General features: G+C 51.7%; 1 protein-coding gene across 3 annotated transcripts in view; it reads left to right on the top strand.

Moving 5' to 3' along the window:
* The first annotated feature begins 596 nt into the window (after positions 1–596).
* LOC147121699 (rab GTPase-activating protein 1-like) overlaps positions 597–27,498 on the top strand; it is a 307,168-nt gene continuing 280,266 nt past the window's right edge. The window contains exon 1 of one of the 3 annotated variants that reach the window (XM_085982145.1): positions 597–703. The gene's annotated coding sequence lies outside the window, so the exon portion shown is untranslated. The remainder of the gene's footprint in view (positions 704–27,498) is intronic. The other 2 variants (XM_085982144.1, XM_085982146.1) reach the window with 2 other exon arrangements.

The following is a 27,498-nucleotide window of genomic DNA, read 5'->3' on the forward strand; positions in this document are numbered from 1 at the left end:
AGATTTAGGAACAGCTTCTTTCCCAGGGCTGTCATCCTACTGAACTCCACAAATAAACACTAAAGCCTGCACATCTGCCGATGCACTTTATTATGGTCATATTTATGCTAATATATATGTACAAATGTATGTTGAAATATTTAAGTGTCCTAATCCAAATTGTACACTCTCGGGAGCCGCAAGCCTACATTTCGTTGTACTGCACTTGTGCACTAATAATGACAATAAAAGTTGATTTGATTTGATTTGATTTTGATTGAATGGGTGCAGAGGGATTGGGTGGGTGAATGGGTGCAGCGGGATTAGGTGGGTGAATGGGTGCAGGGGGATTAGGTGGGTGAATGGGTGCAGGGGGACTGGGTGGGTGCTGGATGCAGGGGGATTGGGCCGGCGGTTACAGATTATTATGGACACTGCGTAAGCAGCTGTTTCGCCGATGTCCCCGCTGACGGATCGCAGTGCGAGCACGCGAGCAGTGAGCATGCGCAGCGAGCACGGGAGCGCGCGGTATCGGCGAGCATGCGCAGTGAGCACGGGAGCGCGCAGTGTCGGCGAGCATGCGCAGTGAGCACGGGAGCGCGCAGTATCGGAAAGCAGGAGAGGCAGGGTGCGCGCCGCAGTGGGCATGCGCAGAGGCAGGTCCGGAGTACGCGGCGGCGCCAGTGACCGAGGCCGGAGCCTGAACAACAACATCGGCGGCACGGTGAGCGCAGCCTGGGCAGGCGGGGAGGGACACGGCGCCGCACTGCTGCTTACAGACACACTGACACTCCCAAGCCGCTGTCCGTGCGGCAGCTCCCAACACTGCCTCAGCCCGTCCCCGGCTCACAACCCGCCCGGCCTGGAGCTGGCGGAGGAAAGGCCGAGAGAGAGAGAGCGGGACCACAGGGGGAGGGGGAGCGGGACCACAGGGGGAGGGGGAGTGCGGGACCACCGGGGGAGGGGGAGTGCGGGACCACCGGGGGAGGGGGAGTGCGGGACCACCGGGGGAGGGGGAGAGCGGGACCACCGGGGGAGGGGGAGAGCGGGACCCCCGAGAGAGAGCGGGACCACCGGGGGAGGGGGAGTGGGACCGCCGAGAGAGAGCAGGACCACCGGGGGAGGGGGAGTGTGGGACCACCGGGGGAGAGTGGGACCACCGGGGGAGAGTGGGACCACCGGGGGAGGGGGAGAGCGGGACCACCGGGGGAGGGGGAGAGCGGGACCCCCGAGAGAGAGCAAGCGGGACCCCCGAGAGAGAGCAGGACCACCGGGGGAGAGCGGGACCACCGGGGGAGGGGAGTGTGGGACCGCCGAGAGAGAGCAGGACCACCGGGGGAGGGGGAGTGTGGGACCACCGGGGGAGAGCGGGACCACCGGGGGAGAGTGGGACCACCGGGGGAGGGGGAGAGCGGGACCACCGGGGGAGGGGGAGAGCGGGACCCCCGAGAGAGAGCGGGACCACCGGGGGAGGGGGAGTGTGGGACCGCCGAGAGAGAGCAGGACCACCGGGGGAGGGGGAGTGTGGGACCACCGGGGGAGAGCGGGACCACCGGGGGAGAGTGGGACCACCGGGGGAGGGGGAGAGCGGGACCACCGGGGGAGAGTGGGACCTCCGGGGGAGGGGGAGTGTGGGACCACCGGGGGAGGGGGAGAGCGGGACCACCGGGGGAGGGGGGAGAGCGGGACCACCGGGGGAGGGGGAGAGCGGGACCACCGGGGGAGGGGGAGTGCGGGACCACCGGGGGAGGGGTGGAGTGCGGGACCACCGGGGGAGGGGGGAGTGCGGGACCACCGGGGGAGGGGGAGTGCGGGACCACCGGGGGAGGGGGAGTGCGGGACCACCGGGGGAGGGGAGTGCGGGACCACCGGGGAGGGGAGTGCGGGACCACCGGGGAGGGGGAGTGCGGACCACCGGGGGAGTGTGGGACCACCGGGGGACCACCGGGGGAGTGTGGGACCACCGGGGGAGGGGGAGTGCGGGACCACCGGGGGAGGGGGAGAGCGGGACCACCGGGGGAGGGGGAGTGCGGGACCACCGGGGGAGGGGGGAGTGCGGGACCACCGGGGGAGTGTGGGACCACCGGGGGACCACCGGGGGAGTGTGGGACCACCGGGGGAGGGGGAGTGCGGGGACCACCGGGGGAGGGGGAGAGTGGGACCACCGGGGGAGGGGGAGTGTGGGACCCCCGAGAGAGAGCGGGGACCACCGGGGGAGGGGGAGTGTGGGACCACCGGGGGAGGGGGAGTGTGGGACCCCCGAGAGAGAGCGGGACCACCGGGGAGGGGGAGTGTGGGACCACCGGGGGAGAGCGGGACCACCGGGGGAGGGGGAGTGTGGGACCCCCGCATCGAGAGAGCTTTAGGGGTGGGGAGAGACCCCAACAGGATTGATGGGGGTGGGGGGAGAGACCCCAACAGGATGGATTGGGGTGGGGGGAGAGACCCCAACAGGATGGATGAGAGTGGGGGTAGAGAACCCAACAGGATGGATGGGGGTGGGGGGTGAGACCCCAACAGGATGTGGGGGGGGGGGGGAGAGAGAGACCCCAACAGGATGGGGGGGGAGAAAGACCCCAACAGGATGGGGGGGGGGATGGAGAGAGACCCCGACAGGATGGGGGGTGGGAGGGGAGAGAGACCCTGACAGGAGGAGGGGGGGGGAGAAAGAGAGAAAGAGAGAGAGAGAGACCCCAACAGGATGGGGGGGGAGGAGAGACTTCAACAGGATGGGGGGGGGGGGGAGGAGAGACCCCAACAGGAGGAGGAGGGAGGGGGAGAGACCCCGACAGGAGGAGGGAGGGGGGGAGAGAGACCCCGACAGGAGGAGGGAGGGGGTGGAGAGACCCCGACAGGAGGAGGGAGGGGGGGGAGAGAGACCCCCACAGGAGGAGGGAGGGGGGGGAGAGAGACCCCGACAGGAGGAGGGAGGGGGGGAGAGAGACCCCGACAGGAGGAGGGAGGGGGGAGAGAGACCCCGACAGGAGGAGGGAGGGGGGTGGAGAGACCCCGACAGGAGGAGGAGGGAGGGGGAGAGACCCCGACAGGAGGAGGGAGGGGGGGAGAGAGACCCCCACAGGAGGAGGGAGGGGGGGAGAGAGACCCCGACAGGAGGAGGGAGGGGGGGAGAGAGACCCCGACAGGAGGAGGGAGGGGGGGAGAGAGACCCCGACAGGAGGAGGGAGGGGGGTGGAGAGACCCCGACAGGAGGAGGAGGGAGGGGGAGAGAGAGACCCCGACAGGAGGAGGGAGGGAGGGGGAGAGAGAGACCCCGACAGGAGGACGGAGGGGGGGGGGAAGAGAAACCCCGACAGGAGAAGGGAGGGGGGGAGAGAGACCCCGACAGGAGGAGGGAGGGGGGGAGAGAGACCCCGACAGGAGGAGGGAGGGGGGGAGAGAGACCCCCACAGGAGGAGGGAGGGGGGGAGAGAGACCCCGACAGGAGGAGGGAGGGGGGTGGAGAGACCCCGACAGGAGGAGGGAGGGGGGGGAGAGAGACCCCCACAGGAGGAGGGAGGGGGGGAGAGAGACCCCGACAGGAGGAGGAGGGAGGGGGAGAGAGAGACCCCGACAGGAGGACGGAGGGGGGCGGAGAGAGACCCCGACAGGAGGAGGAGGGAGGGGGGGGAGAGAGACCCTGACAGGAGGAGGGAGGGGGGGGAGAGAGACACCCCGACAGGAGGAGGAGGGAGGGGGGGGAGAGAAGAGAGACCCTGACAGGAGGAGGGAGGGGGGGGAGAGAGAGAGAGACCCCGACAGGAGGAGGGGCGGGAGAGAGACCCCGACAGGAGGAGGGGCGGGAGAGAGACCCCGACAGGAGGAGGGAGGGGGGGAGAGAAAGACCCCGACAGGAGGAGGGAGGGGGGGAGAGAGAGACCCCGACAGGAGGAGGGAGGGGGGGAGAGAGAGACCCCGACAGGAGGAGGGAGGGGGGGGAGAGAGAGACCCCGACAGGAGGAGGGAGGGGGGGAGAGAGACCCCGACAGGAGGAGGGAGGGAGGGAGAGAGACCGCGACAGGAGGGGGGAGGGGGGGAGAGAGAGACCCCGACAGGAGGAGGGAGGGAGGGAGAGAGACCCCGACAGGAGGAGGGAGGGGGAGAGAGAGACCCCGACAGGAGGAGGGAGGGGGGGGGAGAGAGACCCCGACAGGAGGAGGAGGGAGGGGGAGAGAGAGAGACCCTGACAGGAGGAGGGAGGGGGGGGAGAGAGACACCCCGACAGGAGGAGGAGGGAGGGGGGGGGGAGAGAGAGAGAGACCCTGACAGGAGGAGGGAGGGAGGGGAGAGAGAGAGAGAGACCCCGACAGGAGGAGGGGCGGGAGAGAGACCCCGACAGGAGGAGGGGCGGGAGAGAGACCCCGACAGGAGGAGGGAGGGGGGGACAGAGAGACCCCGACAGGAGGAGGGAGGGGGGGGAGAGGGAGACCCCGACAGGAGGAGGGAGGGGAGGAGAGAGAGACCCCGACAGGAGGAGGGAGGGGGGGAGAGAGAGACCCCGACAGGAGGAGGGAGGGGGGGGAGAGAGAGACCCCGACAGGAGGAGGGAGGGGGGGAGAGAGAGACCCCGACAGGAGGAGGGAGGGGGGGGAGAGAGAGACCCCGACAGGAGGAGGGAGGGGGGGGGAGAGAGAGACCCCGACAGGAGGAGGGAGGGGGGGAGAGAGACCCCGACAGGAGGAGGGAGGGAGGGAGAGAGACCCCGACAGGAGGAGGGAGGGGGGGAGAGAGAGACCCCGACAGGAGGAGGGAGGGGGGGAGAGAGACCCTGACAGGAGGAGGGAGGGAGGGAGAGAGACCGCGACAGGAGGGGGGAGGGGGGGAGAGAGAGACCCCGACAGGAGGAGGGAGGGGGGGAGAGAGAGACCCCGACAGGAGGAGGGAGGGGGGGAGAGAGACCCCGACAGGAGGAGGGAGGGAGGGAGAGAGACCGCGACAGGAGGGGGGAGGGGGGGAGAGAGAGACCCCGACAGGAGGAGGGAGGGAGGGAGAGAGACCCCGACAGGAGGGGGGAGGGGGGGGAGAGAGACCCCGACAGCAGGAGGGAGGGGGGGAGAGAGACCCCGACAGGAGGAGGGAGGGGGGGAGAGAGACCCCGACAGGAGGAGGAGGGAGGGGGAGAGAGAGAGAGAGAGACCCTGACAGGAGGAGGAGGAGGGAGGGGAGGAGAGAGACCCCGACAGGAGGAGGGAGGGGGGGAGAGAGAGACCCCGACAGGAGGAGGGAGGGGGGTGGAGAGACCCCGACAGGAGGAGGAGGGAGGGGGAGAGAGAGACCCCGACAGGAGGAGGGAGGGGGGGGAGAGAGACCCCGACAGGAGGAGGAGGGAGGGGGAGAGAGAGAGAGAGAGACCCTGACAGGAGGAGGGAGGGGGGGGAGAGAGACACCCCGACAGGAGGAGGAGGGAGGGGGGGGAGAGAGAGAGACCCCGACAGGAGGAGGGAGGGGGGGGAGAGAGAGAGAGACCCCGACGGGAGGAGGGGCGGGAGAGAGACCCCGACAGGAGGAGGGAGGGGGGGAGAGAGACCCCGACAGGAGGAGGGAGGGGGGGGAGAGACCCCGACAGGAGGAGGAGGGAGGGGGAGAGAGAGACCCCGACAGGAGGAGGAGGGAGGGGGAGAGAGAGACCCCGACAGGAGAAGGGAGGGGGGGAGAGAGACCCCGACAGGAGGAGGAGGGAGGGGGAGAGAGAGACCCCGACAGGAGGAGGGAGGGAGGGAGAGAGACCCCGACAGGAGGGGGGAGGGGGGAGAGAGAGACCCCGACAGGAGGAGGGAGGGAGGGAGAGAGACCCCGACAGGAGGGGGGAGGGGGGGAGAGAGACCCCGACAGGAGGAGGGAGGGGGGGGGGAGAGAGACCCCGACAGGAGGAGGAGGGAAGGGGAGAGAGAGAGAGACCCTGACAGGAGGAGGAGGAGGGAGGGGAGGAGAGAGACCCCGACAGGAGGAGGGAGGGGGGGAGAGAGAGACCCCGACAGGAGGAGGGAGGGGGGGAGAGAGAGAGACCCTGACAGGAGGAGGAGGAGGGAGGGGAGGAGAGAGACCCCGACAGGAGGAGGGAGGGGGGGAGAGAGAGACCCCGACAGGAGGAGGGAGGGGGGGAGAGAGAGAGACCCCGACAGGAGGAGGGAGGGGGGGAGAGAGAGACCCCGACAGGAGGAGGGAGGGGGGGAGAGAGAGACCCCGACAGGAGGAGGGAGGGGTGGAGAGAGAGACCCCGACAGGAGGAGGGAGGGGGGGAGAGAGAGACCCCGACAGGAGGAGGGAGGGGAGGAGAGAGACCCCGACAGGAGGAGGGAGGGCGGGAGAGAGACCCCGACAGGAGGAGGGAGGGGGGGAGAGAGAGACCCCGACAGGAGGAGGTGGGGGGGGGAAGAGAGAGAGACCCCGACAGGAGGAGGGAGGGGGGGAGAGAGAGACTCCGACAGGAGGAGGGAGGGGTGGAGAGAGAGACCCCGACAGGAGGAGGGAGGGGGGGAGAGAGAGAGACCCCGACAGGAGGAGGGAGGGGGGGAGAGAGAGACCCCGACAGGAGGAGGGAGGGGTGGAGAGAGAGACCCCGACAGGAGGAGGGAGGGGGGGAGAGAGAGACCCCGACAGGAGGAGGGAGGGGAGGAGAGAGACCCCGACAGGAGGAGGGAGGGGGGGAGAGAGACCCCGACAGGAGGAGTGACGGGGGGGGGGAGAGAGAGACCCCGACAAGAGGAGGGAGGGGGGGGAGAGAGAGACCCCGACAGGAGGAGGGAGGGGGGGGAGAGATAGACCCCGACAGGAGGAGTGAGGGGGGGGTGGAGAGAGAGACCCCGACAGGAGGAGTGAGGGGGGGGGAGAGAGAGACCCCGACAAGAGGAGGGAGGGGGGGGAGAGAGAGACCCCGACAGGAGGAGTGAGGGGGGGGGGGAGAGAGAGACCCCGACAGGAGGAGTGAGGGGGGGGGGTGGAGAGAGAGACCCCGACAGGAGGAGTGAGGGGGGGTGGAGAGAGGGACCCCGACAGGAGGAGTGAGGGGGGGGGAGAGCGAGACCCCGACAGGAGGAGGGGCGGGAGAGAGACCCCGACAGGAGGAGGGAGGGGGGGGGAGAGAGACCCCGACAGGAGGAGGGGCGGGAGAGGGACCCCGACAGGAGGAGAGGCCGTAGGGAGGGGCGGTAGAGAGACCCCGACAGGAGGAGGGGGAGAGAGACCCGGGTGGGGTGCGGGGGCGGGGAAGAAAGGGAGACCCCGACAGGATGATTGGTGTATGTATGGTGGGGGAATAAGTAAAAATAAACCCAATGTTGTATTAGGGGGCGTGGGGTTGGGGGGACAGAGAGTAATAGTGACGCCTATAGCTGGAGGAGGGGTCGGGAAGGAAACACCCTCACTGGAGGGGGGAGGTGGGGAGGCCACGGGAAAGAAAGCGAGAGATGTTTACCGGCAAATGGGGAGTGGAAGAGGATAGAGAGAGAAAGGCCACTTGAGACCCTCGCAGCCATCAGTGAGAGTGGCTGTGTTTACACTACAATTGTAGCATAAATCTGGAGCAAAGCTTACTGAGACTTCCTGGAGGAGGGATTCTCCTTCCACTTGGCTCTGGAGCTCAGCTGGGGCCATGACTTCGGATTTCTGCTACGGTTGTAGTATAAATGCTGGCTTTACCCCAACAGTCAGCTGGAGTGAGAGGAGGGAGGTTGCGAGTGTGAGAAGATGTTGTGATCACGACACAGCGCAGCGCTCCAATGGGGATTTCTAGTTTTGTTACAGGGAAAAAGATGATCATCCAGGGTGTCATGTGATGGCTTTCAATCTGGCTCAGAATCCTGAAACTGAAATTGTAAAGGATGAGAAGTCTTGTTGAATCGGGCTGGAATCCAGCTCTGTAGGTTTTCGATCAACCTTTAAGTGTACAGTCTCGCAAACTAGTGACGCAGGGTGATGGTTTTCCTCCTTTGTGCTGTTACGAGACGGTAGCTATTTATTGCAAATGCTCAGCAACTAGGTGACTGCCTACCATCAGCGATTCAAATTCGAATGTGTGTTAATCTGTAAATCCAGGAGGTGATTGCTACCAACAGGTTCCACCCGAGTATCCATAACCCTGTTACAGTCGATACCAAATAGTTTTATTTTTGGGCAGCCTGCTGCTCCCAAAGTTTCTTAAGGTTGCATACAGTATATTTCCCAAGTTGCCTTATTTCTGCTTGTGCCTCATTATTACTTGTTTATTGACACCATCTTTTATTTCTACTGTGCTCAGCTTGACTGCTGTGTAACTGTGAGAGAATTAGTTCCCTACTCCCCCTCCACCCATGCTTATCCTGCACCCATTCTTCATTGTGCGTCAGGTTGGCTTTTCAACCACGGAGCGCATTATAGCTGAGGCTAACCAATCCTATCACTCACATGCACCTTCCAATCAGGTGGCGATCAGTACCAGGAGCTATACCTGATTTCTTCCCCTCCCCTCACGCCAGGGTTGGTGAAAATCAATCATAGCGTCCCATTAGCTGACTCAACTGAGGTCAGTTTTTTTTTGATAATGCACCTGTGAAGCGCCTTGGGACGTTTTATTACAATAAAGGTGCTACATAAATGTAAGTTGTCGGCTAACTAGAAAGAAAGAACTTGCATTTATATAGCACCTTTCGCAACCTCAAGACGTCCCAAAGCGTTTTGCAGTCAATTAAGTACTTTTGAAGTGTAGTCACTGTGGTAATGTAGGAAAGAGGATCAAACCTGAGATTTTCTGGTTTGCCTGGCTCGTGATCACACTGCAGTGATCCACTGAGCCATTACAGAAACTAAGAATAAACATTTGATTGGGGAAAAAATGTTTTTTTTTTATATTGACGAGTTTTAGGGCAGGAATTCAGTCTCGAAGTTCTGGCAGTATTCATAAGCTACTTGAATTTTCACTTTGGAGATTTAAAATGTCTTCTGATGGAATTAGCACCTAGGATGAGGTGGGGTAACCCCCTACCGATAGTACAGCTATGTACGCACGTACAATTTTCCCATACTCTGCTGCCAACTATTCTGCAGTAGTGCTCACCAGCTTGGCAAATCCTCCACGTAAATGTCCCAGAGCAAAGATGCTCTAATTCTCGCCAGTGGTAAGAGATAGAATGAATGTGCAAGTGAGCCACATAGATCAGGAAGGTGCCATGTTTGATAACAGGTTGGTGCTGCGTTCTTCCAGGATGGTGGTAGGGTGCTACAGTCGGCCCCAGTGTCAGAGTTAAGGAAGGGCAAAATCAGCTTGGAATCCCACCCCGATTGCCGAACCGCAGCCGCTGCTGGAAAGTGCGCGTGTGTGAATGTTGGATGAGGACAAGATTGGGCTCAGTTACAATGCCTCCTGTGGTCGAATAGTCTGCCATCACTCACTGCCAAGGCTCACTTGCGCGCAGTAATGGAGGGCGTGTGGCACCTGTGGGACTGTGCCCCATCAAAGGGAGTGGAGAGGGGGAGAAGTGTGAGGATAGGGTGGGGGAATCCTCATCTCCCTAATAGAGATAGAGCTGGTGCCCTGTTTGTACACTCTCTGGTATATCTGACATTTTCATCCTTTTTTTTGCTGCTGTGACTCTGGTGCCCTTGAGCATATTGTGCTTCACGCTGAGTAATAAAAGTCTATGAAACATTGCAGAAGTGAGACCCTTTTCAAACAGTTTTAAAATTGGAACAAGCATTTTTCATGGTTTATAAGCAGATTTTGAAATCTTTAGGGAATGGAGAGAGCCGTATGCATGCTATTTAAAAATTCTGCCCTTGAATTCCATTTATCTGCTGATCCACCAGATGGTGTTGCTCTGTGCTTCCAAAAGTAAGCTTATTGTGACCAGCGTGAAGTTTCCATGACAAATTTGTCATTTTGAAAGGAACATAATTGCATGTAGTTGTGGGTGTGGCCGCGGCCCCCCCCCCTCCAGAGTTTAATTTCCTCCCCACTCGACTTTTTTGCTCTCTCCTACCCTGAAGGCTGTGATTCATGCTGGGGTACAGCACTAATGTGTGAAATTCATGTGGTGCCAATGTCTGTTGAACGGATCCCAAAGAAGATATTTTATGGTGATTTGACAACTGAGAAGCAATTTTTGTGGTGGTTGGGAAAAGAGATATAAAGACTGCTTAAAAGCTACTGTGAAACAAGGCCAAATCGACGCCCAAAAGTGGGAACAACTTGCTCAACATAAAGCATGGCGAAAAACCATCCATGAGGGCACCTCCCACAATGAGGCCTGTCGCATTGTTGATGCTGAATATAAATGCCACCTGAGGAAGCCTCGCCTGACGAGTCAAGATTCCCAACCTGGTGTATCCAGGATAGAAACATAGGAGATAGGAGCAGGAGTCGGCCCCTTGAGCCTGTTCCGCCATTTAATGAGATCATGGCTGATCATCCAAACTCAGTACCCTGTTCCTGCTTTCTCCCCATATCCCTTGATCCCTTTAGCCTTAAGAAATATCTCTAACTCCTTCTTGAGTATGTTTAATGAACTGGCCTCAACTGCCTTCTGTGGTAGAGAATTCCACAGGTTCACCACTCTCTGGGTGAAGAAATTCCTCCTCATCTCTGTCCTAAATGGCTTACCCCTTATCCTTACACTGTGACCCCTGGTTCTGGACTCCCTGACCATCGGGAACATCCTTCCTGCATCTAGTCTGTCTAGTCCTGTTAGAATTTTATAAGTTTCAATGAGATCCCCTCTCATTCTTCTAAACTCTAGCGAATATAAGCCTAATCGACCCAATCTCTCCTCATACATCATTCCTGCCATCCCAGGTATCAGCTTGGTGAATCTTCGCTGCACTCCCTCCATGGCAAAAACATCCTTCCTCAGATAAGGCGACCAAAACTGCACACAATACTCAAGATGTGGTCTCCCCAAGGCCCTGTACAACTGCAGCAAGACATCCTTGCTCTTGTACTCGAATCCACTCGCTATGAAGGCCAACATACCATTTGCCTTCTTAACCGCCTGCTGCACCTGCATGCTTACCTTCAGCGACTGGTGCACAAGGACACCCAGGTCTGGTTGCACTTCCCCTTTTCCCAATCTATTGCCGTTCAGATAATAATCTGTCTTCCTGTTTTTGCCACCAAAGTGGATAACCTCGCATTTATCCACATTATACTGCATCTGCCATGCATCTGCCCAATCACCCAACCTGTCCAAGTCATACTGGAGTTTCTCGGCATCCTCCTCACAGCACACACGCCCACCCAGCTTTGTCTCGTCTGCAAACTTGGAGATATTACATCTAGTTCCCTCATCCAGATCATTAATATATATTGTGAATAGCTGGAGTCCTAGCACCGATCCCTGCGGTACCCCACTAGTCACTGCCTGCCACTCGGAAAAAGACCCGTTTGTTCCAATTCTTTGCTTTCTGTCTGCCAACCAGTTCTCTATCCAAGTCAGTACCTTACCCCTAATCCCATGTGCTTTAACTTTGCATGCCAATCTCTTATGCGGGACCTAGTTATATGATCCGCCAGGACTCTAGTCCCAGCACTGGCCAAGTGAAGCCCGTCCCAATGGAACAGCTCCCTCCTGCCCCAGTACTGGTGCCAGTGTCCCAGGAAGCAAAACCCATTTCTCCCACACCAGTCTTTGAGCCACGCATTTAACTCTCTGACTTTATTTGTCCTAGCCAAATTCGCTCGTGGCTCAGGTAAGAGAGATTATTACCCTTGTGGTTCTGCTTTTTAATTTGGCCCCTAGCTGCTCAAATTCCCTCAGCAGAACCTCCTTCCTTGTCCTATCTATGTCGTTGGTACCAACATGGACCACAACAACTGGATCCTCCCCCTCCCACTCCAAGTTTCTCTCCAGTCCAGAGGAGATGTCCTTAACCCTGGCACCGGGCAGGCAACACAGCCTTCGGGACTCTCGCTCTCGGCTGCAGAGAACTCTATCTATCCCCCTAACGATACTATCCCCTACCACTACAACATTTCTTTTAACTCCCCCCACTTGAATGGCCCCCCGCTCCACGGTGCTGTGGCCAGGTTGCTCATCCTCCCTGCAGTCCCTGTTCCCATCCTCACAGGGAGTAAGAGCCTCGAACCTGTTGGACAAGTGCAAGGGCTGCGGCTCCTCCAACACTACCTCCTGGATCCCCGTAGCTGCCTCACTTCTAGTCACACCACATCCACTGGTTCTCCCTTATCTATTGTACCAGTTACATCCTCAAAAAATTCCAGTTGATTAGTCAAGCACGATTTACCTTTTGTAAATCCATGTTGGCTTTGTCCGATCCTGTCACTGTTTTCCAAGTGCTCTGCTATTACATCTTTTATAATGGACTCTAGCATTTTCCACACTACCGATGTCAGGCTTACCGGCCTATAATTCCCCGTTTTTTCTCTACCACCTTTTTTGAATAGTGGGGTTACATTAGCTACCCTCCAATCCATGGGTACTGTTCCAGAGTCTATAGAATCTTGGAAGATGACCAGCAATGCATCTACTATTTCTAGGGCCACTTCCTTAAGTACCCTAGGATGTGCTAGTGAGTATAGGAATAGGAGGATAGAGCAGATGAATGCGTGGCTAAAGAGTTGGTGTAGGGGGGAGGGTTTTACTTTCCTGGATCACTGGGCCTGCTTCTGGGGAAGGTGGGACTTGTACAAGTCGGACGGGTTGCACCTGAACCAGAGCGGGACAAATATCCTTGCGGGGAGGTTTGCTAGCACTGTTGGGGGGGGTTTAAACTAACTTGGCAGGGGGATGGGATACAGAGGGGAGCTGAAATAGGGGGTGATGTGCTGCCAATTATAGAGAAAAAAACAAGTCAGCTTGGTAGACAGGGCAAATATACAAGGGCAAGGCTGGATGGCATCTATTTTAATGCAAGGAGTCTTGCAAATAAGGTGGATGAACTGAAGGTGTTGATAAACACATGGGAGTATGATATTGTTGCTATCACGGAGACATGGTTGAGGGAGGGGCAAGACTGGCCGCTCAATATTCCGGGGTACAGAATCTTCAGGCGAGACAGAGGGGGGGGGGTATAAGAGGAGGGGGTGTAGCAATATTAATTAAGGAGTCAATTACTGCAGTAAGGAGGGATGACATATTAGCAGGTTCCTCTAATGAGGCCATATGGGTGGAGCTTAAAAACAAGAAGGGGGCAAGCACTTTGCTGGGAGTGTACTATAGGCCTCCAAACAGTCAGGGGGAGACAGAGGAACAGATATGTAGGCAAATCTCAGAGAAATGTGCAAATAATAGGGTAATAATAATGGGGGATTTCAACTTCCCCAATATTAACTGGGATAGTCAGAGTGTGAAAGGCACAGAGGGTGTAGAATTCTTAAAGTGCATCCAGGAGAGCTTTTTGAGCCAGCATGTAGAAGGTCCTACAAGAGAGGGGGCGGTACTGGACCTAATTCTAGGGAATGTGGCCGGCCAAGTGGAAGAAGTGCTAGTAGGGGAGCACTTTGGTGACAGTGACCATAATATGGTGAGATTTAAGGTGGTCATGGAAAAGGACAGGGATGGGCCGGAAATAAAGGTTCTAAATTGGGGGAAGGCCGATTTTAATAGGATAAGGCAGGATCTGGCCAAAATGGACTGGGATCAGCTACTTGTAGGAAAATCCGCATCGGAGCAATGGGAGGCTTTCAGAAGGGAGATTGAGATCATACAATGGCAACATGTTCCCGTAAAGGTCAAGGGTGGTTCCAAAAACCACAGGGAACCTTGGATGTCAGGGGATATACGAGAATGGATTAGAAAAAAAAGGAGGGCTTTTGGCAGATACAAAAGGCTAAAGACGGAGGAAGCCCTAGAGGAGTACAAAAAGTGCAGGGGGATACTTAAAAAAGAAATTAGGAGATCAAGGAGGGGCCATGAAATAACACTGGCGAGCAAAATAAAGGAAAATCCTAAGATGTTTTATAAGTATATTAAGGGTAAGAGGATAACTAGGGAAAAAATAGGGCCCATTAGGGACAAAAGTGGCAATCTGTGTGTGGAGCCGGAAGATGTAGGAGGGGTTCTAAATGAATTTTTTGCATCTGTTTTCACTATGGAGAGGGACGATGTAGACATAGAAATAGGGCGGGGGGACTGTGATATGCTCGAACACATTAACATCGAGAGGGAGGAGGTATTGGCGGTTTTAGCAGGCCTAAAAATGGATAAATCCCCAGGCCCGGACGAAATGTATCCCAGGCTGCTGTGTGAGGCAAAGGAAGAGATTGCGGGGGCTCTAACACACATATTCAGAACCTCTCTGGCCACAGGGGATGTGCCAGAGGACTGGAGAACCGCTAATGTAGTTCCATTATTCAAGAAGGGGAGTAGGGAAAAACCGGGGAACTACAGGTCAGTGAGCCTAACATCAGTCGTGGGAAAATTATTGGAAAAAATTCTGAGGGACAAAATCAGTCTCCACTTGGAGAGGCAAGGATTAATCAGGGATAGCCAACATGGCTTTGTCAAGGGAAGATCATGTCTGACTAATTTGATTGAATTTTTTGAGGGGGTGACTAGGTGTGTGGATGAGGGCAATGCAGTGGATGTGGTATACATGGATTTCAGTAAGGCCTTCGATAAAGTCCCGCACAGGAGACTGGTCAAGAAGGTAAGAGCCCATGGAATCCAGGGTGCCTTGGCACGTTGGATAAAAAACTGGCTTAGTGGCAGAAGGCAGAGGGTGATGGTCGAAGGTTGTTTTTGTGACTGGAAGCCTGTGGCCAGTGGGGTACCACAGGGATCGGTGCTGGGTCCCTTGCTGTTTGTGGTCTATATTAATGACTTGGATATGAATGTAAAAGGTATGATCAGTAAGTTCGCGGATGATACAAAAATTGGTAGGGTGGTAAATAGCGAGGAGGGTAGTCTCAGTCTGCAGGACGATATCGATGGGTTGGTCAGATGGGTGGAACAGTGGCAAATGGAATTTAACCCGGAAAAGTGCGAGGTGATGCACTTTGGGGGGACTAACAAGGCAAGGGAATACACAATGAATGGTAAGACCCTAGGCAAGACGGAGGGTCAGAGGGTTCTGGGTGTGCAAGTACACAGATCCCTGAAGGTGGCGGAACAGGTAGATAAGGTGGTAAAAAAGGCATATGGGATACTTGCCTTCATTAGCCGAGGCATAGAATATAAGAGCAAGGAGGTTATGATGGAGCTGTATAAAACACTGGTTAGGCCACAGCTGGAATACTGTGTGCAGTTCTGGTCGCCACACTACAGGAAGGATGTGATAGCTTTGGAGAGGGTGCAGAGGAGATTCACCAGGATGCTACCAGGGCTGGAACACTTCAGCTATGAAGAGAGACTGGGCAGATTGGGTTTGTTTTCCTTGGAGCAGAGGAGGCTGAGGGGGGACATGATTGAGGTGTACAAAATTATGAGGGGCATAGATAGGATGGATACTAAGGAGCTTTTTCCCTTAGTAGAAGGGTCAATAACTAGGGGGCATAGATTCAAGGTGAAGGGCGGGAGGTTTAGAGGGGATTTGAGAAAGAACTTTTTCACCCAGAGGGTGGTTGGAGTCTGGAACTCACTGCCCGAAAGGGTTGTGGAGGCTGGAACCCTCACAACATTCAAGAAGCATTTGGATGAGCACTTGAAATGCCATAGCATACAAGGCTACGGACCAAATGCTGGAATATGGGATTAGATTAGACAGGGCGTGATGGCCGGCGCGGACACGATGGGCCGAAGGGCCTCTATCCGTGCTGTATAACTCTATGACTCTATGTAGATTATCAGGCCCTGGATCTACTGTCCAATAGGTCTCATCAATCATCAAAAAACTCACTGCAAAAAATGAGAAGATATTCTGCTGTCTTCAATATCAAAGAATGAACAATGATGATGACAGTACCATGGGCATTTAGAGGCCTCTGTTGGTGGCTGGACACTGATTGTTGGTAGTGGCAGCCTTTTACAACTGTGCGAAGCATTACAGTGGAATCCGATATTGTCCTCACCACGCACCCACACATGGCTCAGTTCAGGCAGGGGTCACTGGATAACAGTTAGGAATGGGAGCACTGGTTAATCTCCACCCCCACCCCCCAGTCAACCACTTCCCATCTTACCATAGGGGTGCTGAAAGCCAATTGTAGCACCCTGATACCTCGATTACTGCCTGGTCGATCAGCAGAGACTGGAGATTGAACCTGGAACCTTTTGGCTTGTATGGTGGTGCATTAGACTCGCAGAGCACAGAAGGCGGCCATTTGGCCCATCGTGCTTGTGCGGGCTCTTTGAAAGAGCTCTCCAATTAGTCCCACTCCCAACTCTTTCCCCATAGCCCTGTTATTACTATTACTATTGAATCTGCTTCCACCACCCTTTCAGGCAGTGCATTCCAGATCATCATAACACGCAGTGTAAAAAAGATTCTCCTCATCTCCCCTCTGGTTCTTTAGTCGATTATCTTAAATCTATGTCCTCTGGTTAGCGACCCTCCTGCCAGTGGAGACAGTTTCCCCCTATCTATTCTATCTAAACCCCCTCATGATTTTGTACACCTCTATTAAATCTCCACTTGACCTTCTCTGCTCTATGGAGAACAATCTCAGAATCTGCAATCTCGCCACGTAACTGAATTCCCTCATCCCTGGTATCATTCTAGTAAATCTCCTCTGCACCCTCTCCCAAGCTTTGACATCCTTCCTTAAAAAAAAACACGTCAGGTTTTCCACTGCGAATAACAACATTTTGGAATTCTATTATAAATAAAAGGAAGCATAGATGTGCAATCAGCACTTTGTTTTCTGTCATAGCAGCTTCCCTTTTTAGAGTTTAAAAAACCACTGAATATTAAAAAGCAGAACCACAAAGGTCATAACCTCTGGATTATTACCGGAGCCATGAGCAAATTGGCATAGGGTCAATAGGATCAGGGAGATGAATGCGTGGCTCAAAGATTGGTGTGGGAGAAGTGGGTTTCGATTCATGGGGCACTGGCACCAGTACTGGGGAAAGAGAGAGCTGTTCCGTTGGGACAGACTACACCTGAACCATGCTGGGACCAGAGTTCCATCGAATAACTAGAGAGGTAGATAGGGCTTTAAACGTAACATAAGAACATAAATAGGAGCAGGATTCGGCCCTTCGAGCCTGCTCCGCCATTCAATGAGATCTTCTGCCTCAACTCCATTCACCGGCCCTATCGCCATATCCCTTGATGCCTTTTCTAGTCAGAAATCTGTTGACTTCTGTTTTGAATATACCCAATGACTGAGCCTCCACAGCCCTCTGGGGTAGAGAATTCCAAAGATTCACCACCCTCTGTGAAGAAATTTCTTCTCATCTCAGTCCTGAATGGCCTACCCTTTATCCTGAGGCTGTGGCCCCTGGTTCTGGACTCCCCCAGCCAATGGAAACATTCTCCCAGCATCCACCCCGTCAAGCCCTGTAATAATTTTGTATGCTTCAATGAGATCCCCTCTCATTCTTCTGAATTCAAGAGAATACAGGCCTAGTTTACTCAATCTCTTCTCATATGACAGTCCCGCCATCCCAGGAATCAATCTCGTGAACCTTCGTTGCACTCCCTCTATGGCAAGTATACCTTCCTTAGGTAAGGAGACCAAAATTGTACACAGTGCTCCAGGTGTGGTCTCAACAAGGCCCTATATAATTGGAGTAAGACTTCTTTACTCCTGTACTCAAATCCTCTTGTAATGAAGGCCAGCATACCATTTGCCTTCCTAATGGCTCGCTGCACCTACACATTCACTTTCAGTGACTCATGTACAAGGACACCCAGGTCCCTTTGAGCATCTGCATTCCCCAATCTTTCACCATTTAGGAAATACTCTGCCTTTCTGTTTTTTTCTACCAAAGTGGATAACTTCACATTTATCCACATTATATTCCATCTGCCATGTTCTCGCCCACTCACTGAGCCTGTCGAGATCCCTTGAAGCCTCTTCACATCCTCTTCACAACTGACACTGCCACCTAGCTTTGTATCATCAGCAAATTTGGAAATGTTACATTTAGTCCCCTCATCCAAATCATTGCTATAGATTGTGAATAGCTGGGGCCCAAGCACCGATCCTTGCGGTACCCCACTAGTCACAGCCTGCCATCCTGAAAAAGACCCGTTTAACCCTACTCTTTGTTTTCTGTCTGCTAACCAATTCTCAATCTATGCTAGTATATTGCCCCCAATTCCATGTGCCCTAAATAAATAAGGGGGGGGGTGTCCTGGTGGAGAGAAATCTAGAATGCTGAAGAGAAAAGACATGGAAGCAGTGCAGGAAAGTGATTGGGGTAAGGATAACCATAATGTGTCAGGAAGGGACAGCGTACAAACAAAGGAGTGCACTAGAAACATAGAAGATAGGAGCAGGAGTAGGCCATTCGGCCTCTTGAGCCTGTTCCGCCATTTAATGAGATCCTGGCTGATCATCCAAATTTAGTACCCTGTCCCTGCTTTCTCCCCATATCCCTTGATCCCTTTAGCCTTAAGAAATATTAACATCTTCTTGAATATATTTAATGAATTGGCCTCAGCTGCCTTCTGTGGTAGAGAATTCCACAGGTTCACCACTCTCTGGTTGAAGAAATTCCTCCTCATCTCAGTCCTAAATGGCTTACTCCTTACCCTTAGACTCTGGTTCTGGACTTCCCCACCATCGGGAACATCCTTCCTGCATCTAGTCTGTCTAGTCCTGTTAGAATTTTATAAGTTTCAATGAGATCCACTCTCATTCTCTAGCGAATACAAGCCCAATCGACCCAATCTCTCTTCATACGTCATTCCTGCCATCCTAGGTATCAGCCTGGTGAATCTTTGCTGCACTCCCTCCATGGCAAGAACATCCTTCCTCAGATAAGGTGACCAAAACTGCACACAATACTCAAGGTGTGGTCTCCCCAAGGCCCTGTACAACTGCAGCAAGACATCCTTGCTCCTGTACTCAAATCCTCTCGCTATGAAGGCCAACATACCATTTGCCTTCTTAACCGCCTGCTGCACCTGCATGCTTACCTTCAGTGACTGGTGCACAAGGACTGCCTTCCTGTTTTTGCCACCAAAGTGGATAACCTCGCATTTATCCACATTATACTGCATCTGCCCAATCACCCAACCTGTCCAAATCATACTGGAGTTTCTCTGCATCCTCCTCACAGTGCACACGCCCACCCAGCTTTGTGTCGTCTGCAAACTTGGAGATATTACATCTAGTTCCCTTGTCTAGATCATTAATATATACTGTGAATAACTGGGATCCTAGCATCGATCCCTGCAGTACCCCACTAGTCACTGTCTGCCACTCGGAAAAAGACCCGTTTATTCCAACTCTTTGCTTCCTGTCTGCCAACCAGTTCTCTATCCAAGTCAGTACCTTACCCCCAGTCCCATGTGCTTTAACTTTACATGCTAATCTCTTATGCGGGACCTTATCGAAAGCCTTCTGAAAGTCCAAATACACCATATCCACTGGTTCTCCCTTATCTATCCTACCAGTTACATCCTCAAAAAATTCCAGTTGATTAGTCAAGCATGATTTACCTTTTGTAAATCCATGTTGAATTTGTCCGATTCTGTCACTGTTTTCCAAGTGCTCTGCTATTACATCTTTTAGAATGGACTCTAGCATTTTCCCCACTACCGATATCAGGCTTACCGGTCTATAATTCCCTGTTTTCTCTCTACCACCTTTTTTGAATAGTGGGGTTACATTAGCTACCCTCCAATCCATGGGAACTGTTCCAGAGTCTATCGAATTTTGGAAAATGACCAGCAATGCATCTACTATTTCTAGGGCCACTTCCTTAAGTACCCTAGGATGTAGATTATCAGGCCCTGGGGATTTATCGGCCTTCAATCCCGTCAATTTCCCTAACACCATTTCCCTACAAATACTGATTTCATTCAGTTCCTCCCCCTCATTAGACCCTATGTTCCCTGACATCTCTGGGAGGTTATTTGTGTCCTCCTTTGTGAAGACACAACCAAAGTATGTATTTAATTGGTCTGCCATTTCTTTGTTCTCCATTATAAATTCCCCTGATTCTGACTGCAAGGGACCTACACTTGACTTCACCAATCTTTTTCTGTTTACATATCTATGGAAGCTTTTACAGTCAGTTTTTATGTTCCTTGCAAGCTTACTCTCATACTCTATTTTCCCCCTCTTAATTAATCCCTTTGTCCTTCTTTGCTGAATCCTAAACTGCTCCCAATCCTCAGGTTTACTGCTTTTTCTGGCCAATTTATATGTCCTCTCCTTGGATCTTATGCTATCCCTAATATCCCTTGTTAGCCACGGTTGAGTCACCTTTTTTGTTTTATTTTTATGCCAAACGGGGATGAACAAATTCTGTAGTTCATCCATGCGATCTTTAAATGTTTGCCATTGCCTATCCACCGTCAACCCTTTAAGTAACGTTCCCCAATCCATCCTAGCCAACTTGAGCCTCATACCATCGTAGTTTCCTTTATTTAGTCAAATACTTCACTCTCCATCTTAATGATGAATTCGATCATGTTATGATCACTCCGCCCCAAGGGGCCTCGCACAACAAGATTGCTAATGTATCCTTTCTCATTACATAATACCCAGTCTAAGATGTCCTGATCTCTAGTTGGTTCCTCGATATATTGGTCCAGGAAACCATCCCGTATACACTCTAGGAATTCCTCCTCCACAGTATTGTTACTAATTTGGTTAGCCCAATCTATATGTAGATTAAAGTCACTGATGATAACTGCTGTGCCATTATTGCATGCATCTCTAATTTCCCGTTTACTGCCATCCCCAACCTCAGTATTACTGTTTGGGGGTCTATATACAACTCCCACTAATGTTTTCTGCCCCTTGGTATTTCTCAGCTCTACCCATACAGATTCCACATCATCAGAGCTAATATCCTTCCTTACTATTGTGTTAATCTCTCTAACCAGCAATGCTACCCCACCTCCTTTTCCTTTTTGCCTGTCTTTCCTGGATATTGAATACCCCTGGATGTTGAATCCCAGCCTTGGTCGTCCTGGAGCCATGTCTCTGTAATCCCAATTATATCATATCCGTTTACATCTATTTGCACAGATAATTCATCCACCTTATTACGAATGCTCCTCGCATTAAGACAGAAAGCCTTCAGGCTTGTTTTTTTTAACACTCTTAGATTTTTTAGAATTATTATTTACTGTGGCCATGTTTGATTTACACCCTTGATTTCTCTGACTGCCACTTTTGCTTTTCTCCTTCCTGTCTTTTGCTTCTATCCTTGCTTCCCTTTCCTCTGTCTCCCTGCACAGGTTCCCAACCCCCTGCCATTTTAGATTAAACCCTCCCCAACAGCACTAGCAAACGCCCTCCCCAACAGCACTAGCAAATGCTCCCCCTAGGACATCGGTCCCGGTCCTGCCCAGGTGCAAACTGCCCAGTTTGTATTGGTCCCTCCTCCCCCAGAACCGGTTCCAATATCCCAGGAATTTGAATCCCTCCCCCTTGCACCATTCCTCTAACCACGTATTCATCTGAAATACCCTTCTATTTCTACTCTGACTAGCACGTGGCACTGGTAGCAATCCTGAGATTACTACCTTTGAGGTCCTATTTTTTAATTTACCTCCTAATTCCCTTTTAGGACGTCATCCTGGTTTTTACCTATATGCACCACGACAACTGGCTGTTCATGCTCCCCCTTCAGAATGCCCTGCAGCCGCTCCGAGACATCCTTGACCCTTGCACCAGGGAGGCAACATACCATCCTGGAGTCTAGTTTGCGGCCACAGAAACGCCTATCTATTCCCCTTACAATAGAATCCCCTATCACTATAGCTCTCCCGCTCTTTTTCCTCCCGTCCTGTGCAGCAGAGCCACCCATGGTGCCAGGAAGTTAGCTGCTGCTGCTGTCTTCCCCCGATAAGCCATCTCCCTCAACAATGCACTAACGAATAGGGTCTGGGTAATAAAAAATGGTAATAAGACAAATAGTGCCATAGTACAAAAAAATGTTAAGACAAATCTAAAGGCACTGTACCTGAATGCATGAAGCATTCGTAATAAGGTAGACGAATTAACAGCGCAAATAGATGTAAATGGATACAATATAATTGCGATTACGGAGACATGGCTGCAGGGTGGCCAAGGCTGGGAGCTGAATATCCAAGGATATTCAACATTTAGGAAGGACAGGCAAAAAGGAAAAGGAGGTGGGGTGGTGTTGTTAGTAAAGGATGAAATCAGTGCAATAGTGAGAAACAATATTGGCTCAGAAAATCAAGATGTAAAATCAGTCTGGGTGGAGCTAAGAAGCACCAAGGGGCAGAAAACATTGGTGGGAGTTGTCTATAGGCCTCAAAACAATAGTGGTAATGTAGGAGATGGCATCAAACAGGAAATTAGAGATGCATGTAACAAAGGTACTACAGTAATCATGGGTGATTTTAATCTACATATAGACAGGCCAAACCAAATTAGCAATAATACTGTGGAGGATGAATTCCTGGAGTGTGTACAGAGAGAATCACAGAGAAACCCCACAGTGCAGATAGAGGCCATTTCGGCCCATCGAGCCTGCACCGACACATATCCCACCCGATCCCCGTAACCCCTACATCAACACATATCCCACCCTATCCCCGTAACCCCACGTATTTAATCCCCCTAACACTAAGGGTCAATTTATCATAGCCAATCAACCTAACCCGCACATCTTTGGACTGTGGGAGGAAACCGGAGCACCCGGAGAAAACCCACGCAAACACGGGGAGAATGTGCAAACTCCACACAAACAGTCACCCGAGGCCGGATTCGAACCCGGGTCCCTGGCGCTGTGAGGCAACAGTGCTAACCACTATGCCACCGAGATGGTTTTTTAGACCAGTACGTTGAGGAGCCAACGAGGGAACAGGCTATCCTAGATTGGGTATCGTGCAATGAGAAGGGGTTAATTAATAATCTTGCTGTGCGGGGTCCTTTAGGGAAGAGTGACCATAACATGATAGAATTCTTCATTAAGATGGAAAGTGAAAAAGTCCAATCCAAAACAAAGGAAACTACGAAGGTATGAGGAGTGAGTTGGCTATGATAGATTGGGGAGCTTCATTAAAAGGCATGACGGTGGATAGGTAATGACTAACATTTAAGGAACGAATGCATGAATTGCAACAGTTATACATTCCTTTCTGGTGCAAAAGGAAAAGCGGCCCAACCATGGCTAACAAAAGAAATTAAGGATAGTATTAGATCCAAAGAGGAGTCATATAAAGTTGCCAGATAAAATAGCAAGCCTGAGGATTGGGAGCAGTTTAGAATTCAGCAAAAAAGGACCAAGAGATTGATTAAGAGGGGAAAAATAGAGTATGAGAGTAAACTTGCAAGGAACATAAAAGTGGACTGTAAAAACTTCTACAAGTATGTAAAAAGAAAAAGATTAGTGAAGACAAATGTAGGTCCCTTACAGTCAGAAAGGGGAGAATTTATAATAGGGAACAAGGAAATGGCAGAGCAATTAAACAAATACTTTGGTTCTGTCTTCACGGAAGAGGACACAAATAACTTCCCAGAAATGCTAGGAAACCAAGGGTCTAGTGAGAAGGAGGAATTAAAGGAAATTAGCATTAGTAAAAAAAATAGTGCTGGAGAAATTAATTAGACTGAAAGCCGATAAATCCCCAGGGCCTGATAATCTGCATTCCAGAGTACTAAAAGAGGTAGCCGTGGAAATAGTGGATGCATTGGTTGTCATCTTCCAAAATTCTATAGATTATGGAACAGTTCCTGCAGATTGGAGGGTGGCAAATGTAACGGGATTAGACAAAGTCAGCATGGATTTATGAAAGGGAAATCGTGTTTGACAAACCTACTGGAGTTTTTTGAGGATGTAACTAGTAGACTAGATAAGGGAGAACCTGTGGATGTGGTGTATTTGGATTTTCAGAAGACCTTTGATAAAGTCCCACATAAGAGGTTAGTGTGCAAAATTAAAGCACATGAGAATGGGGGTAATATGCTGGCATGGATTGAAAATCTGGTAAACAGAGAGTAGGAATAAATGGGTCTTTTTCGGGGTGGCAGGCGGTGACTAGTGGGGTACCGCAGGGATCGGTGCTTGGGGCCCCAGCTATTAACAATATATATCAATGATTTGGATGAGGGAACCAAATGTAATATTTCCAAGTTTACTGAAGACACGAAACTAGGTGGGGTTGTGAGGAGGATGCAAAGAGGCTTCAAGGCGATTTAGGCAAGTTGAGTGAGTGGGCAAATACATGGCAGATGCAGTATAACGTGGATAAGTGTGAAGTTATCCACTTCGGTAGGAAAAACAGAAAGGCAAAGTATTGACATGCTGATGTACAAAGGGACCTGGGTGTCCTTATACACCAGTCACTGAAAGCAAACATGCAGGTGCAGCAAGCAGTTAGGAAGGCAAATGGTATGTTGGCCTTCATTGCAAGAGGATTTGAGTACAGGAGCAAGGATGTCTTGCTACAGTTGTACAGGGCCTTGGTGAGATCACACCTGGAGTACTGTATGTAGTTTTGGTCTCCTTACCTAAGAAAGGATATACTTGCCATAAAGGGAGTGCAGTGAAGGTTTACCAGACTGATTCCTGGGATGGCAGGACTGTTGTATGAGGAGAGATTGGGTTGACTAGGCCTGTACTCAATAGATTTAGAAGAATGAGAGGGGATCTCATTGAAATGCGTAAAATTCTGATGGGGCTAAACAGACTGGATGCAGGGAAGATGTTTCCCCTCTCTTGGGGGGGGGGGGGGGGGGGGGGAGGTCTAGAACGAGGGCTCACAGTCTCAGGATACTGTACGGATAACCGTAGCTGTCGTAAAGACAGCGGGGTTTGATTGACAGCTGGTTGACGACTGATGTCATATCCGGGGGCGGGATCCACGCCATCTTGGCCAAGCTTGAGGCACTGTAATAGGAGACACCGAGTCAGGACTGAATAAATGGCACTCCACTACAACTGCTTGGGAGACTCGTAATTATGCTATTACATGGTACAGGTAGACTATCCCTTATCCGAAAACCTTGGGACCAGCTGTGTTTCGGAATTCGGAATTTTTCGGATTTCAGAACGGTATTACGGGGCAGCACCCCGTAAGCAAACACATTAATATTTCTGCAGCGAACTGTATGAATATTCACACTGAGTGGGATAAATAAAGACTATAAATAGTACTGCAGTTTATTTGTACAGTAATAATTTGGTAAATTGAATAGTGGGAGAAATGTAGACCATAAATACTCTAGTACAGTTTATTTGTAAGGAAAACATTCAGTAAAACTTCAAACATATACAGGTACAAACTAAGCTAAATACCTGTACATATACATGCAGTAAAGGTACATTACATCTGGCTTGAGGATCTTGGAGAAGAGGGTACATCAGTGTTGTCATCGTCGTCATCAGGTTGGAGTCGGACATCTGAAGATGGGCCAGGAACAGGATTCTGAAGTGATGAAGCAGCACTACGACAGACGGCCTTTTTAAAGATTTCTTCCAGTGTCATCTGTCTCATTAACATTGGTTTCTGTCTAAGCAGTCTCTCTTTAATTGAGTAAACTTGCATAATCTCTTGCTCACTGATAAATGCACGTTGTTCAAGGCCAGCAATTAACTGATCACACATTGCCACCATATCGTCTATGGGGATTTTTTCACCTGTGTTCACAATGTCATCATCATCATCACTACTATCATCATGCTTGTCTTTATTTAACACCATTTCAGCAATTTCCCCATCCACAACAGGTGCATCATTGTCAATGTTCAGCACTTCTTCGATGTCAGCTTCCTCTAACTTATTTACACTTTCGGATGATAAACCTTTGGCGTAAGTTCAACAACTTGTTTTTCTGTTTCTTTAAGTCATATACGGTGGTAGTTCCCACACCATATTCTTCAGTAAGACGCTGCACAGACACACCACGATCAAGCTTCTGCAATAACTCCACTTTCTGCGATATCGCTAATGAAAGATGCTTCCTTTCCTGCTTCTCACTGTTACCCATAGGGGTATCTGCAGCTCTTTTTAACATTTTCACAAATCACAAAAAAACAACAAATATCAAAGAGAGCAGCAGACGCACGTGTGACAGCGCTGAGACACAACTGACACCTCACACCTGCGTGGGTCAAGCATCGGCCGCGTCGGGTCATGTTTTGCGCCACTCGGGTCATGCCGTGTGCACGAGTTACGCTCCATGAAAAAACTTTCGGTTTTCAGAGGTTTTCGGTTTTCGGAAGTGCGAATAAGGGATAGTCTACCTGTACCAGGATTTATAGAACTCATGATAAGGACATACTACAACAATGGAAGGAATAAAACCTCTGGCTAGCCTGCAACTAGAAGGAAATGTGGATGAAAATTGGCGTGTCTTCAAGCAACGCTTTCTTCTCTACCTCACAGCGATTGACGCGTCGACTAGCTCTGGAACACGTAAAGTAGCTTTGTTGCTAACAGTGGCTGGCTCGCAGGCAATCGAGCTGTTTAATACATTTACGTTTGCAGCCAAAGATGCTAAAAATGATCTGGACAAGGTGATAGAACGGTTCGACAAATACTGCACTCCAAAAAAAAAAATGAAACGTATGAGAGATTCGCATTTCGCTCCCGCGTGCAAAAGCAAGGAGAATCCTTTGATGTTTTTTTGACGGACTTGAAAATAAAAGCACAAACATGCAACTTTAGGGATCTGAAGGAATCGATGATACGCGATCAAGTCATTTTTGGAATACTCGACAAGAAGGTGAGGGAGAGAATGCTTAGAGACAATGACCTAAATTTGGATGCAGCAGTGAAAATATGTCATGCTAGTGAACTCTCAGCCATGCACACGAAAACTTTCGAAGGGAGCAGCACAGCAGCGGGCGGGAGCGCCCTGGGGCTGAAAAACCTGCCGGTGGATGTGGTACACAAAAGGGACACGAGGGCCCACGGAGTTCAAGACGATGACGCCTTACGAATGCAGACGGTGCGGTAATAAACACGTAGCCAGACAGTGTCCTGCTTATGGGAATAACTGTGCAAAATGTAAAGGCAGGAATCACTTTGCCAAGATGTGTTTTTGGGAAGAGAAAAACTGAAGGTAAAAAGACAGTGCATGCTATTGAGACTGAAGAGACAGGAGCAGAGACTTTGTTTGTTGGAATGGTGCAAAATGAGTCAAAACAGGGCAAAAATGCTAATGAAGTGCACTCTGTAGGACCAAAGACTGAAGTTTGGATAGCTCCCTTGCTGGTAAATGGCACCATTGTTCCCTTTAAGCTAGATACAGATGCTAAGGCAAACCTCATAAGTTGGAGTGATGCACGGAATCTCAAAGTGCGACCTAAAATACTGAACAAGACAGTGTCTTTGAAGGCATACAATAGACAAAGCATTGAAACAAAAGGAACGTGTAGGCTGAATGTTAAGGTAAAAAATCACATTCACCCGTTGACCTTTGTTATAGTGCCTGAAGGACATGAGCCACTGTTGGGGGAAAAGGCCTGTGTGGATTTGGGCTTGGTAAAACGAGTCTATATTATCAATGAACTGAACTGTGTGCAGAGTGCCTCCCAAGATAGTACA

The sequence above is a fragment of the Somniosus microcephalus genome, chromosome 3 (genome assembly GCF_052327205.1).
Source record: "Somniosus microcephalus isolate GS21.2 chromosome 3, FLI_Smic_1.0, whole genome shotgun sequence".
In the NCBI taxonomy this organism is placed as follows: domain Eukaryota; kingdom Metazoa; phylum Chordata; class Chondrichthyes; order Squaliformes; family Somniosidae; genus Somniosus; species Somniosus microcephalus.